Raw genomic sequence first — 12,194 nt, 5'->3', positions numbered from 1 at the left:
CCTGCGTGTCATTGAAGAACGCCATGTAAACTACTTTAGTTTATTGCTAAACGCGTTAGTCATAGAAGTAGAAGTAGTCGTTGGCGTGACAACTTAATGAAGACACGATGATGGAGATCATGATGATGGAGATCATGGTGTCATGCCGGTGACAAGATGATCATGGAGCCCCGAAGATAAAGATCAAAGGAGCTATATGATATTGGCCATATCATGTCACTACTCTATATAATTGCATGTGATGTTTATTATGTTTATACATCTTGTTTACTTAGAACGACGGTAGTAAATAAGATGATCCCTTACAACAATTTCAAGAAGTGTTCTCCCCTAACTGTGCACCGTTGCTAAAGTTCGTCGTTTCGAAGCACCACGTGATGATCGGGTGTGATAGATCCTTATGTTCACATACAACGGGTGTAAGACAGTTTTACACATGCAAAACACTTAGGGTTAACTTGACGAGCCTAGCATGTACAGACATGGCCTCGGAACATGGAGACCGAAAGGTCGAACACGAGTCGTATGGAAGATACGATCAACATGAGAATGTTCACCGATGATGACTAGTCCGTCTCACGTGATGATCGGACACGGCCTTGTCGACTCGGATTGTGTAACACTTAGATGACTAGAGGGATGTCAAATCTGAGTGGGAGTTCATTAAATAATTTGATTAGATGAACTTAATTATCATGAACTTAGTCTAAAACCTTTGCAAAATATGTCTTGTAGATCAAATGGCCAACGCTCATGTCAACATGAACTTCAACGCGTTCCTAGAGAAAACCAAGCTGAAAGATGATGGCAGCAACTATACGGACTGGGTCCGGAACCTGAGGATCATCCTCATAGCAGCCAAGAAAGCATATGTCCTTACAGCACCGTTAGGTGACCCACCTGCTCTCCCAGCACTGCAAGACGATTTGAACGTTTGGCAGACACGTGCTGATGATTACTCCCTCGTTCAGTGCGGCATGCTTTATAGCTTAGAACCGGGGCTCCAAAAGCGTTTTGAGGAACACGGAGCATATGAGATGTTCGAGGAGCTGAAACTAGTTTTCCAAGCTCATGCCCGGGTCGAGAGATATGAAGTCTCCGACAAGTTCTATAGTTGTAAGATGGAGGAAAACAGTTCTGTCAGTGAGCACATACTCAAAATGTCTGGGTGCACAACCGCCTGTCCCAGCTGGACATTAACCTCCCGGATGAGGCGGTCATTGACAGAATCCTTCAGTCACTCCCACCTAGCTACAAGAGCTTTGTGATGAACTATAATATGCAGGGGATGGTTAAGACCATTCCTGAAGTATTTTCAATGGTGAAGTTGGCAGAGGTTGAAATCAAGAAAGAACATCAAGTGTTGATGGTCAATAAGACCACTAAGTTCAAGAAGGGCAAGGGTAAGAAGAACTTCAAGAAGGACGGCAAAGGTGTTGCCACGCCCGGTAAGTCAGTTGCCGGGAAGAAGTCAAAGAATGGACCCAAGCCCGGTCACTGGAAGCGGAACTGCCCCAAATACTTAGCGGATAAGAAGGCCAGCAACACTAAAGGTATATTTGATATACATGTAATTGATGTGTACCTTACCAGTACTCGTAGTAACTCCTAGATATTTGATACCGGTGCCGTTGCTCATATTTGTAACTCACAGCAGGAGCTGCGGAATAAGCGGAGACTGGCGAAGGACAAGGTGACGATGCGCGTCGGGAATGGTTCCAAGGTCGATGTGATCGCCGTCGGCACGCTACCTCTACATTTACCTACGGGATTAGTTGTAAACCTTAATAATTGTTATTTGGTGCCAAGTTTGAGCATGAACATTGTATCTGGATCTCGTTTGATTCGAGATGGCTACTCATTTAAATCCGAGAATAATGGTTGTTCTATTTATATGAGAGATATGTTTTATGGTCATGCCCCTATGATCAATGGTTTATTCTTAATGAATCTCGAGCATAATGTTACACATATTCATAGCGTGAATACCAAAAGATGTAAAGTTGATAACGATAGTCCCACATACTTGTGGCACTGCCGCCTTGGTCACATTGGTGTCAAGCGCATGAAGAAGCTCCATGCTGATGGACTTTTGGAGTCTCTCGATTATGAATCATTTGACACATGCAAACCATGCCTCATGGGCAAGATGACCAAGACTCCGTTCTCCGGAACAATGGAGCAAGCAACCAACTTGTTGGAAATCATGCATACCGATGTGTGCGGTCCGATGAGCGTTGAGGCTCGCGGAGGATATCGTTATGTTCTCACTCTCACTGATGACTTGAGTAGATATGGGTATGTCTACTTAATGAAACACAAGTCTGAGACCTTTGAAAAGTTCAAGGAATTTCAGAATGAGGTAGAGAATCAACATGACCGAAAGATAAAATTCCTATGATCAGATCGTGGAGGAGAATACTTAAGTCACAAATTTGGTACACACTTAAGGAAATGTGGAATCATTTCACAACTCACGCCGCCTGGAACACCTCAGCGTAACGGTGTGTCCGAACATCGTAATCGCACTCTATTGGATATGGTATGGTCTATGATGTCTCTTACCGATTTACCGCTATCATTTTGGGGATACGCTCTAGAGACAGCTACATTCACTTTAAATAGGGCACCGTCTAAATCCGTTGAGACGACACCGTATGAATTATGGTTTGGGAAGAAACCTAAGCTGTCGTTTCTAAAAGTTTGGGGATGCGATGCTTATGTCAAGAAACTTCAACCTGAAAAGCTCGAACCCAAGTCGGAAAAATGCGTCTTCATAGGATACCCTAAGGAAACCATTGGGTATACCTTCTACTTAAGATCCAAAGGCAAGATCTTTGTTGCCAAGAACGGATCCTTTCTGGAAAAAGAGTTTCTCTCGAAAGAAGTAAGTGGGAGGAAAGTAGAACTCGATGAAGTACTACCTCTTGAGCGGGATAGTAGTGCAGCTCAGGAAGATGTTCCTGTGATGCCTACACCAACTGAAGAGGAAAATAATGACGATGATCAAGGTACTTCGGATCAAGTTGCTACGGAACTTCGTAGGTCCACAAGGACACGTTCCGCACCAGAGTGGTACGGCAACCCTGTCCTGGAAATCATGTTGTTAGACAACGGTGAACCTTCGAACTATGAAGAAGCAATGGCGGGCCCAGATTCCAACTAATGGCTTGAAGCCATGAAATCCGAGATAGAATCCATGTATGAAAACAAAGTATGGACTTTGAATGACTTGCCCGATGATCGGCGAGCGATAGAAAACAAATGGATCTTTAAGAAGAAGACGGACGCAGATGGTAATGTCACCATCTATAAAGCTCGACTTGTCGCTAAGGGTTATCGGCAAGTTCAAGGGATTGACTACGATGAGACTTTCTCTCCCGTAGCGAAGCTTAAGTCCGTCCGAATCATGTTAGAAATTGCCGCATACTATGATTATGAGATATGGCAGATGGACGTCAAAACGGCATTCCTTAACGGTTATCTTAAGGAAGAGTTGTATATGATGCAGCCGGAAGGTTTTGTCGATCCTAAGAACGCTAACAAAGTGTGCAAGCTCCAGCGATCCATTTATGGGCTGGTGCAAGCATCTCGGAGTTGGAACATTCGCTTTGATGAGATGATCAAAGCGTTTGGGTTTATGCAGACTTATGGAGAAGCCTGCGTTTACAAGAAAGTGAGTGGGAGCTCTGTAGCATTTCTCATATTATATGTAGATGACATACTTTTGATGGGAAATGATATAGAATTCTTGGACAGCATTAAGGCCTACTTGAATAAGTGTTTTTCAATGAAGGACCTTGGAGAAGCTGCTTATATATTAGGCATCAGGATCTATAGAAATAGATCGAGACGCCTCATAGGTCTTTCACAAAGCACATACCTTGATAAGATTTTGAAGAAGTTCAAAATGAATCAGTCCAAGAAAGGGTTCTTGCCGGTACTGCAAGGTGTGAGATTGAGCTCGGCTCAATGCCCGACCACGGCAAAAGATAAAGAAGAGATGAGTGTCATCCCCTATGCTTCAGCCATAGGATCTATTATGTATGCCATGCTGTGTACCAGACCTGATGTAAACCTTGCCGTAAGTTTGGTAGGAAGGTACCAAAGTAATCCCGGCAAGGAACATTGGACAGCAGTCAACAATATCCTGAAGTACCTGAAAAGGACAAAGGACATGTTTCTCGTTTATGGAGGTGACGAAGAGCTCGTCGTAAAGGGTTACGTTGACGCTAGCTTTGATACAGATCTGGATGACTCTAAGTGACAAACCGGATACGTGTATATGTTGAATGGTGGAGCAGTAAGTTGGTGCAGCTGCAAGCAGAGCGTCGTGGCGGGATCTACATGTGAAGCGGAGTACATGGCAGCCTCGGAGGCAGCGCATGAAGCAATTTGGGTGAAGGAGTTCATCACCGACCTAGGAGTCATACCCAATGCATCGGGGCCGATCAAACTCTTCTGTGACAACACTGGAGCTATTGCCCTTGCCAAGGAGCCCAGCTTTCACAAGAAGACCAGGCACATCAAGCGTCGTTTCAACTCCATCCATGAAAATGTTCAAGATGGAGACATAGATATTTGCAAAGTACATACGGATCTGAATGTCGCAGATCCGTTGACTAAACCTCTCTCGCGAGCAAAACATGATCAACACCAGAACTCTATGGGTGTTCGATTCATCACAATGTAACTAGATTATTGACTCTAGTGCAAGTGGGAGACTGTTGGAAATATGCCCTAGAGGCAATAATAAAAGTGTTATTATTATATTTCCTTGTTCATGATGATTTTATTTTATTCATGCTATAACTGTATTATCCGGAAATCGTAATACACGTGTGAATACGTAGACCATAACATGTCCCTAGTGAGCCTCTAGTTGACTAGCTCGTTGGTCGACAGATAGTCATGGTTTCCTGACTATGGACATTAGATGTCAATGACAACGGGATCACATCATTAGGAGAATGGTGTGATGGACAAGACCCAATCCTAAGCATAGCACAAGATCGTGTAGTTCGTTTTGCTAGAGCTTTTCCAATGTCAAGTATCTCTTCCTTAGACCATGAGATCGTGTAACTCCCGGATACCGTAGGAGTGCTTTGGGTGTACCAAACGTCACAACGTAACTGGGTGACTATAAAGGTGCACTACAGGTATCTCCGAAAGTTTCTGTTGGGTTGACACGGATCGAGACTGGGATTTGTCACTCCGGTTTACGGAGAGGTATCACTGGGCCCACTCGGTAGTGCATCATCATAATGAGCTCAAAGTGACCAAGTGTCTGGTCACGGGATCATGCATTACGGTACGAGTAAAGTGACTTGTCGGTAACGAGACTGAACGAGGTATTGGGATACCGACGATCGAGTCTCGGGCAAGTAACATACCGTCTGACAAAGGGAATTGTATACGGGGTTGTTCGAATCCTCGACATCGTGGTTCATCCGATGAGATCATCGAGGAGCATGTGGGAGCCAACATGGGTATCCAGATCCCGCTGTTGGTTATTGCCCGAGAGCCATCTCGGTCTTGTCTACGTGTCTCCCGAACCCGTAGGGTCTACACACTTAAGGTTCGGTGACGCTAGAGTTGTATGAATATGAGTATGCAGTATACCGAATGTTGTTTGGAGTCCCGGATGAGATCCCGGACTTCACGAGGAGTTCCGGAATGGTCCGGAGGTAAAGATTTATATATAGGAAGTCTTATTTTGGTCACCGGAAAAGTTTCGCACTTTATCGGTATTGTACCGGGAGTGCTTAAAGGGGTCCGGGGGTCCACCGGGGGGGTACACCTGCCCCGGGGGGGCCACATCAGCTGTAGGGGGTGCGCCTTGGCCTATGTGGGCCAAGGGCACCAGCCCCAAGAGGCCCATGCGCCAAGGAGACTTGGGGAGGGGAGAGTCCTAAAGGGGGAAGGCACCTCCGAGGTGCCTTGGGGAGGATGGACTCCTCCCCCCCCTCTTGGCCGCACCCCTTCCTTGGAGGAAGGGGCAAGGCTGCGCCCCCCCTCTCCCTTGCCCCTATATAAAGGGAGGGGAGGGAGGGGCAGCCGCACCCATAAGCCCTGGTGCCTCCCTCCTCCCTACAACACCTCCTCCTCCTCCCGTAGTTGCTTAGCGAAGCACTGCCGGAGTTCTCCTGCATCCACCATCACGCTGTCGTGCTGCTAGATCATCATCAACCTCTCCTTCCCCCTTGCTGGATCAAGAAGGAGGAGACGTCATCCGCTCCGTACTTGTGTTGAACGCGGAGGTGCTGTCCGTTCAGCACTAGGTCATCGGTGATCTGAATCACGGCGAGTACGACTCCATCATCCCCGTTCCATTGAACGCTTCCGCACGCGATCTATAAGTGGTATGTAGATGCAGTCACTCTCCCATGACTCGTTGCTAGATGAACTCATAGATGGATCTTGGTGAAACCGTAGGAAAACTTTTAATTTTCTGCAACGTTCCCCAACCGTTCTCCAGGAGCGTTTGCGGATCTGCCACGTAGCATATCAGATGCCGCAGAGTTCTACCGAGCTGAAGGAGGGAGCTCAACGGAGAAGTTGTTCTGGTCTCAATATCTTGGGACAGAACATCCGATGCCCTTGAGCGACCAGCTGAAGCAACTGGTCGAGCTGCACAAGGCAGCCGAACTGGCCATGAAGGACCTCATTGTCCGGCTATGGCCCGCCGAGCCTATGCCCAGCAGCTACTTCAGACTCGTGAAGCGGCTTGTGAGTGCCCGCCCACGACTTGAAGTCATAAAGCGGCCGGTTTGCATTGAAGGTGCGCGGATGGCCTTTGCCAGTGCAAATATGCATTGGGAGAAGATGGACGCCACGGCGCTGATGACCGAGGGGCCACCGAAGGGCAAGGAGCACCGCCGACCCGAAAAATATTATGAAAGTGTCCTGAAGGGATCCCGCCTTGTGGCGGAGCAATGTACAAAGGGTGTAATCTTTGAATGAATGCATTCATTTTATCTTGTAATATGAAACAAGTTCATTTGTGCAAAGAGCAACGGAGCCCGTGATGTGTAGAATGGAGCCCGGCGTGAAGTTGTGCGGTTGGAGACCATAATACTCCAGAAAACCTCTGAGGAAAGGGTGGATTGGGAATCCCATGCCCCTTAGTAAGAAGGAAATGAAGCACACCCTCTCCCGTTTATTAGGATTGGGGAATTTCTCCGCCAGGGCTTCGCCATTCAAGGAAGTTAATCCCGCCCAAACAGAGACTAGATCCGAGGGAGGAAGATATCCCTGTGCCTGAAGCTTGGTCAGTTGGGCGTGGGGAACCAAGCATCTCTCCCAGTCATTTTCTTGAGGGCCTTGGGGACGCGAGGAAGAACAAGGAGCGTTGGCCATCTTTGGTCGATTTCTTGTGGCAGGCGCTAAGGATTTTCTCGTCTGGTGAGGAATGGAATCTGAGATTCAATCTTTTTAAAGAAGTGCATGCCCTACGTGGTCAAGGGGTTATTTGTAAAAATGCCTGGACCCTTCGCATTTGCCTGACACGTGGTAGCCAAGGTTATGGCGGCGCAGAAGCTGAAGAGTACAATATTTAATGTAAAAGCCGAACTGTATAGAATTCAATGGGGAACTTGCCTTGCAAAGCCGAAGACATGAAACCGGATACAACAACGTCATTGAAGGCAAGTTCGGGGGCTACTGAGGGAGTCCTGGATTATGGGGTCCTCGGAGAGCCGTCCTATGTGACATGGGCCGGACTAACGGGCAGTGAAGATACAAGAACAGAAGGCCTCCTCCCGTGTCCGGATGGGACTATCCTTTACGTGGACGGCAAGCTTGGCGTCTGGATGTGTAGTTTCCTTCCTCTGTAAACCGACTTTGTACACCCTGTTGACGCTCAAAAATGGCATGATCGCAAAGAGTGAATTGAGTATATAATGGAATGAGGTTAAAATTCTGAGTTCATGTCACCATTTGATGGCCCTCGTCAAGATGACTGAAATAAATATGAAGATGGACCAAAACAGAGCTCAAGTGCAAAAGATATGACAATTTCGGAGATACCCGTGTTGACACCAGATTAAAGAATGGCATGAAACCTAATTAAGATGACTTCGGATGGAAAAAGTTACAGCCGTAAAGTTCTTCGTCTCGTTGAAACGGACGATTTTGATATAAAAATCATCGCCATCCGAGGTCGTATGCAAAAGTTACAGGCAAAACCGTGCGCTGCAATAATGTTTGGCCGAATCATCCGGGCGGGGGTCCGGATCATCCGGGTAATTGAAGCAAAAAGACACCAGAAGGTTGGCGCTGAAGCTGGATGATCTGGATACAGTTCCGGATGATTTGTATGGAGGCCGAACAGTCCGGGTAGAAGTCCGGACGTCCGGGCAGTTTTTTCTGCTGCAGATGTTAGAAAACAGCCCAAAACTCCCTCAAGATGGCCTCAGATCAAAAAGTGTTCTGCGGTAAAGTTGTGCGTCTCGTTGAGGAGGTTGATTTTTATATAAAAGTCATCTCAATCCAAGTTCGTATGCAAAAGTTACAGCGTGATTAGTGAGCTGCTGTCAGAAAACTGGGCTAGGCCGGATCATCCGGGCCTTGAGCCGGACATCCGGGCCGGAGGTCGTGAGTACTCCGTGTTTTATTAGGTTTTGATGATTTGGACGGCTAGGAAAGTCTTTTTCTTGTACGGGAAGTCCATCCGCCTTATATATAGACAAGAGGTGACGGCCAATTGAATAACAACACACAATCGAACAAATCATCCACAACTTTTACCTTTACATTTACCTTCTCTCTTGTTCTTCTTCTTCCTCGTTCTTAGTTCATTCTTCTTGTTGAAGGGCGGTGAACCTCGAGGCCCTAGGGGCGTTCAGGACGACCTAGGGCAGCCCATAGCCACCGTGCGCCCTGACAGGGTCCCTCCCGGGTGTGTGGGGTTTCGGGTCTACAAAAGCGCCTGCCGGATTGTCTTGCGTACTGCGCTTCCGGCGGGTCTCCTTCGACATGAGTTGCGGTGCATCACCCCCAGCGTCGAGGGTACACGGTGACGTGTTCGTGTGCGAACACACTTTTTGGCGACTCCGCTGGGGACGAAGCTTTGAACGGTTTCTGGCCTGTTCTTGCTACAAAGAGATCATCATCTAGGGTTTGCAATCTACAAAGGTAATATGAATACCCAATTCACATCTGTAGATGCAAATAATGCATATGTTGTTGCTAGATCATCCAATGAGCATAATGTATCGGCTAGCCCTAGTTTTATCATTCATGCATCTAATTATGCGCAAGGGCGGATGCAAAACAATCTTCATGCTTAAAATTCTTATGATTTTAGCCACGTACATCATATGTATCCAAACTCTCATGCATCGGCAACCCCACAAATCCATATGCCGATGATCAACATGATGGGTTTGGTTAATCAATTTGAAACACCTCATGTTAAAATTTCCAATAGCATACAAGGAAGTGTTTCACCTTTTTATTCATCGGCAACTAATTTGCAATATGTGAATCCAACCTTGTCGATGGATGGGAGAATTGGCCATGCTACTACTAGCTATTTGGCCAGTTACTCTCAACCATCATATGCTACACCTCATGTTAGTAATTTTTCAGCACCATATGCAACTATAGATGTTCATAATTCGGCCCCGCGTCTTCATGGTCATAGCCGAATAAGTGAAAATTTTACAGGAACACATGTCCTGTCATCAAATACTGTAGCATATAATGCATACTCTACGCAGTTCAAGAATTTCGGCAACACTCACGAATCATTGCCGAAAGAATCTAAAAGTATTGCGGAGCAATCCCTTCCAGAAGCGGTTGTGGCTTCATTAAAAAAGAGCTTGGCACAAAACAAGAGAATTAGTGCTCTTTGCCTTGAACAATATGAAAAGGGGTTGTTTCCTGATTATGCTGCAATAAAGGCTAAAGTTTTGCAGAAAGATGAAACTTCATCAATTGATAGTATTGGTGAGAGAGCATATGGTTATACAGCAGTGCATACACCTCCACCTAGTACCGCATCATATTATACACCCCCTACACAATTGCAAAATTTCGGCAACACTACCACTTCATTGCCGAAAGATCCTAAAAGCATTGGGGGGCAAGCTAATCTAGAGCGGGCTGAAATTGAGAGGGGAGTTAAAGCTTTGCGTGATAGGGTGCAAGTACTTCGCCAAGAGAGAATTGATAGGGAATTATCTAAAAGGAAAGAAGCCTTGCCAATTGATATAACCGGTGAAAAGAATGATGATTCGGAAACTAAAAGTGCTTCGGTTGAAAAAGCCGAATCAAGTAGTATATATTCCGAATCCATTAAATCCAAAGAGGCAAACATTGTTGAGAAAGGGCATGGAAAGTACAGCAAGACAGCCATACTTGATTTTTCTAAAGTTAATGGAACCTAGTTCCTGCCCTATGAGTTTCGTGCCATATAAATTGACGAGCTTCAAGGACAAGAACAAGTAGCCGAACAAAGTTTGGTAGAAAAAGATCTTCAAATTTATGATGCACAGAATAAAGAAGAAAATTGTGACGCGGTGATGGGAAGCCATGCAAAGGCAAAGCAAGATATTGTTCAAGTCACACCACCATCATGCTCTCCCAACATATTTGAAGAGGTATGTTTAGCAAGTAATTTACCTATTTTCAGATTTGGTCAGAACTTTATTGTTGATACATCTATTAGAAAAATCCTCATAAGTAATTTTGAAAGACCAATGAAGAAGGGTAATTTACTTGTTAGCAATAAAATTGTTACGGAACGTATCGGTCAACCCATTGCACCATTCAAAGAGACCGATAGTGACTTATTACTGCGGCCAAAGCATTTCCCATTGCTTTATTTAAAGTTCATATCTAATTGGATAGCTTTGCTTGCTTCATACTTGGCTTACGCATGGTCTCAATTGAGACATGTATGTTCTAACTACTTTGATTTCAGAAATTTAAAGCCAAGGTTAAAATCTTTTGGGAAAACCGATGCTAGTATAGTTTCTTATTTAAGGACATCGAAAAATGAATGCGAAAGAGAATTCATAGCCGAATGGGAAGATGTCAAATCTGAACCATTCATTTGCTTAACTCCAAAGCCGTTCTCACAACAAGATCGGCTAGAAAACAAACGGTATACCTTCAATTCAAGCAGGTGTGATCAATATTTGATTTGTTGCTAAAAAATAACTACATAAGAATTCTTGATCACCATGTCAAGCCATCAATTCAAGGACGAATGTATTGTAAGTTGCATGATTCGTTCAAGCATAGTTTTGAGGATTGCAATATGTTTCGTCAAATAGTTAAATTGGCCATTGAAAAAGGACGATTGAAATTTGTTGAGACACCAAGAGATGACCAGTCTATTATAACACATGCAAAGTGGGTGATGGAGTGTTGACATCGTCCTTAGAACCAACACGGTACAAGTTATTTTTCGGCACGCTACCTTTGCCGAAAAACAGGGAGGCATGTGTTGACGCTCAAAAATGGCATGATCGCAAAGAGTGACTTGAGTATATAATGGAATGAGGTTAAAATTATGAGTTCATGTCACCATTTGATGGCCCTCGTCAAGATGATCGAAATAGATATGAAGATGGACCAAAACGGAGCTCAAGTAGAAAAGACATGACAATTTCGGAGATACCCGTGTTGACACCAGATTAAAGAATGGCATGAAACATAATTAAGATGGCCTCTGATGGAAAAAGTTACAACCGCAAAGTTCTTCGTCTCGTTGAAACAGATGATTTTGATATAAAAACCGTCGCCATCCAAGGTCGTATGCAAAAGTTACAGGTAAAACCGTACCCTTCAATAATGTTTGGCCGGATCATCTGGGCCAGGGTCCGGATCATCCGGGTAATTGAAGAACAAAGACACCAGAAGGTTGGCTCTGAAGCTGGATGATCAGGATACAGTTCCGGATGATTCGGATGGAGGCCGGACAGTCCGGGTAGAAGTCCGGACGTCCGGGCAGTTTTTTGTGCTGCAGATGTTAGAAAACAGCCTGAAACTCCCTCAAGATGACCTCGGATCAAAAAGTGTTCAACAGGAAAGTTGTGCGTCTTGTCGAGGTGCTTGATTCTAATATAAAAGTCATCTTAATACGAGTTTGTATGCAAAAGTTATAACCCAATTAGTGAGTTGCTATCAGAAAACTTGGCTAGGCCGGATCATCCGGGCCTTGAGCCAGACATCCGGGGCGGAGG

This window comes from Triticum dicoccoides, chromosome 6B (genome assembly GCF_002162155.2).
Source record: "Triticum dicoccoides isolate Atlit2015 ecotype Zavitan chromosome 6B, WEW_v2.0, whole genome shotgun sequence".
NCBI lineage: Eukaryota > Viridiplantae > Streptophyta > Magnoliopsida > Poales > Poaceae > Triticum > Triticum dicoccoides.
The sequence above is the reverse complement of the archived record's forward strand: the minus strand, read 5'-3'. Positions refer to the sequence as shown.